The sequence below is a fragment of the Ursus maritimus genome, unplaced genomic scaffold, assembly GCF_017311325.1.
Source record: "Ursus maritimus isolate PB19 unplaced genomic scaffold, ASM1731132v1 scaffold_15, whole genome shotgun sequence".
Taxonomy (NCBI): Eukaryota; Metazoa; Chordata; class Mammalia; order Carnivora; family Ursidae; genus Ursus; species Ursus maritimus.
This window is the reverse complement of record NW_024423897.1, coordinates 3,756,485-3,760,171: the sequence shown is the minus strand read 5'-3', so window position 1 is coordinate 3,760,171 and position 3,687 is coordinate 3,756,485.

Genomic DNA, 3,687 nt, shown 5'->3' with positions numbered 1-3,687 from the left:
TCGCTGCAGAAGTGGCTGGCTACAGCTTGTTGTCCTGTTGCTAAGTTCTGCGCTGATCAGTCTGGGCCTCATGGGTTTTTTCCTCTGGTTTCATGTTCTGACGGGAACTGTGCAAATCTGGAGCAAGTTAATCTCAGCCACAGCATTCCAGAGGGTGTGACGCTGCGAGTTCCTCCTCGGCCCCAGATCCTGAGTCCACACCCTCCCGGCTCCGAGGATGGTCAGGAGAGCAGCTCAGGCCAAGGCTAGAGTAGGATCTGTAGGATTTGAGCCTCACCGTCCTTTCCAGAAGCTATAACTTGCAGGTGAGCGAGGAGGAAGAGGTTTTAGGGCCAATACTGAATTTTGCTTCTGGGCTCCACAGCTCGCCTTTCTGGTATTTAAAGCTCCATATGTTTTGTTCCAAAAGTCAACCCCAGCCTCATTCCACACGGCCTGGTGCCGGCTCAGCCGTTCCTGCATGGATCCTAGTGCCTAGGGGTCACCTCTCCCTCCTTCCTGTCTTCACCCAGCCAGATCTGGCCCCTGATTCCTTTCCCCTTCCCTCTTTCCTTCAGGCCATATTCATGCTCTCCTAGGCATGATGCTTTAGAGAGACAGAAAATATTGTAAATTTTTAAAATTATTTATACATTTTATAAATAAAACTATTTCAGGTAGAAGCAAGCACTTTGAAGAAAAAGTAAGGCAGGAGAGGGGTGAAGAGGGCATTAGGGTGTCCGTGTGACGGTTGAGGGGCACTGCACGCTGGGGTCCTGGGAAGCTCTAAGGAGGGGATATTTGGGCAGAGACCTGGAAGGGAGAGCAGCCGCCACAGGAGCCTCTGGAGGAAGACATTTCCAGGGAGGAAACAGCAGGTGCACAGGCTCTGACGGGGACAGCAGGGAGGCCTGTGTGGTTGAAGCAGGGGAGGAACAGGAAAGGAGGAGAGGAGGCTGAGGGGAGCTGGCCCCTGAGGCTGGGACCTTGGTGAGCTGTAAGGATTTGGGGTTTTCCTGCAAGGACGGTGGGAAGCTACTGGGTCGTTGAGTGCAGGGAGGTGGTATTATCAGAGTTGTGTTTTGAAGGGCCCTTTCTGGCTGCCTGTGGGCCAAGGGTGCGAGCAGAAGGGAGGCGGCTCCGTTTGCAGGGAGACGGGCCGGGCCTGGGGTGGGGGTGGGGGGCGAGCGGCGGTGGCTCCTGGGAGAGGTAGTCGGTTTAAGGATGCATCTTCGAGGGACAGCCGTGTGGTGCAGGCTGTAGGGTGTGCGAGAGAACGAGTCACAAAGCGCTCTGGGGTTGGGGCTGAGCGGCTGCTGGGAGCGGGGAGGGGGCAGTGAGGCCGTGGTGCGGGAGATGCGAGCAGAGCAAGTCCGTGCGGGTGAAGTTGAGAGGTCAGTTTGGGTTCCAGACGGCGTGGAGCCTTGTGAAGCACAGAAACAACAAACAAACCCGCTCTGGGTTGATTCTGAGGACAGAGGAGTCATGGGTGGGTTTAGGCAGGAGAATTCCAGAACAGTTCAGATGTTACCCCCTCTGAGGATTCTCCTGGTGCAAGCGGTCTCTTCCCTGTCACAAAGTGACTTCATCTTGGAATCTTGACTCGGTTTCCCTACTATTCTGTTCACTCTGAAAGCTCCTGCTACACGCTGGGTGCGGTGTCCGCTCCTGTTGCGTTAACTAGGAGGTAAAGACTACATGCCACGCACCCCCTTCCCAGGGGAGGAGACAGGCCCAGAGAGGGGCAGTCACTGGCTGGAGGTCACACAGCTGAGAAGGTGGGATTCCGGCCGCGGGCAGCCTGGCTGCGGAGTCTGCGTGTCAAGCCACCGCAATCCACCATCTCTTTTACCAACCCCCTCACTGACGGCCCCCCACCCCCGCCACACACACACACACACACACACACACACACACACAAAGCACTGTGCAGCTATGCAGGACAGATACCTGCGGTAGGGGACTCGGCTCCAGCCTGGTTTTATCTGCAGGCCTCCTCCCCTCTGTGTTTATTAATTTGCTAGACAAATATTTATATGTGAAGGCCAGGGCTAGGGGCCCGCGCTTCCTGCCCGTGCAGGGCTGGAGGAAGGAGGTGCAGGGGAGGTGGAGGGCAGAGGGGGAATTTAATTAGAATTATATGCTCAGTGCCTGGAGAGAAGGAAGCCACACACACGGCCTGGATGGTGCCAGGGTTGGGGCAGGAGAGCCTAGGGGTGAACCGTGGCCCGTCTCAGAGTCACCCCACCTCTCCCAGACTCAGTTTCTGCCTGACTGTAAAGGGGGCAGTGACGGCTGCTTCCTAGGGCTATCGTGAAGGTTCTGTGAGACTACCCATAGCACTAAACCTCTCACGATTGTTCTTCATTTCTAGCTTGGTGATAAACTGGCCCCCGCCACTCAGTAAGGAGAACCTGGACTTCCATTTCCCAGGCTGGTTTCACGTTTGGTGTATCACAAACCATTCTTTCTCAGAGAGGCTAGAGCGTGGCAAAATGTTGCATGATGGATCTTGGCTTTCCAGCGCCCCCACCCCACACAAATCAGTCTGGGGCCAGGTGCAGGGGACACTGGGCCACACGGATCCTCAGCTGTCTCTTGACACAGCAGATTCCAGGGCTTTATTTAGAACCTTTGCTGGGGGAGGGGAGGTGTGACCCACCCTCCCGCACCACCCCAGTTATTCACCTGCTCTCCCCCAGCCCCCACCTTGGGGTAAGCAAGGGCTCTGGTTCTGGAGCCAGGCCGATTCCCTGACCTTGGGCACAGCCTCAGAACCCTAGTCCTGGGCCTGCCTAAAAACCCTCAATGCCATGGGGCTGGCTGGTTATGCCCCGGACTCCCGAATTTAGTAGCCAGGATGGGATGAGCTGGTGACCGAGAGGGGAAGAAAACATTGAGGCCTTCCTCTGGGAAGGAAGGTGTAGGTGTTTCATCCTCTGAGACACTTGTGCCCCTGCCAGCATCATGAGAAGTACACATCGTGTGAAACTATCTGCGTCTTAATGAGAAGATGAAGATAACATTACATACAGCCTAGAAGGAGACTAGAAGAAAAAACTACAACAGGTAGACAAGGCCTGTCCCTGGGTGATGTGAAAGTATGTGCAATTTTTATTTATGCATTTCTTTTTTTGATATTTTCTAAATTTTTTCCATTGAAAATGCACTAGCATTAAAATCATGAGAAAAAAATCCTTTTTTTAAAAGATAAAATATATTGCTAAAAACTCAAAGATATAGTAGAAAGATATAGAATATTTTTTGACAAGAGAAGTAAAAATATAACCTTTAAAAACAAAAAGAATATACAAAATTATATATAACTCAAAGAGAACAGAATATATGTGAGCTACCTGACTAATATACAAGATATATATGTGTGTGTTTATATATTCTAAACGAGAACATTAAATGTGAGGTAAATAACCGCAGTGTATCTCCTGGGAGGTCCCCCACTACAGCACATTCTGAGGGCTCTCTGGAATTTACTTGACTTTCTTTCCTGCTAAACCAGGAGACACTCCGGGGCTAAGGGAAAGTCCTACTTATAACTGTGTCCCTCTGAAGAGGGACATAGTAGGTACTCAAGAAATGTTTACAGGGGCGCCTGGGTGGCTCAGTCATTAAGCGTCTGCCTTCGGCTCAGGGCGTGATCCCGGCGTGATGGGATCGAGTCCCACATCAGGCTCCTCCGCTATGAGCCTG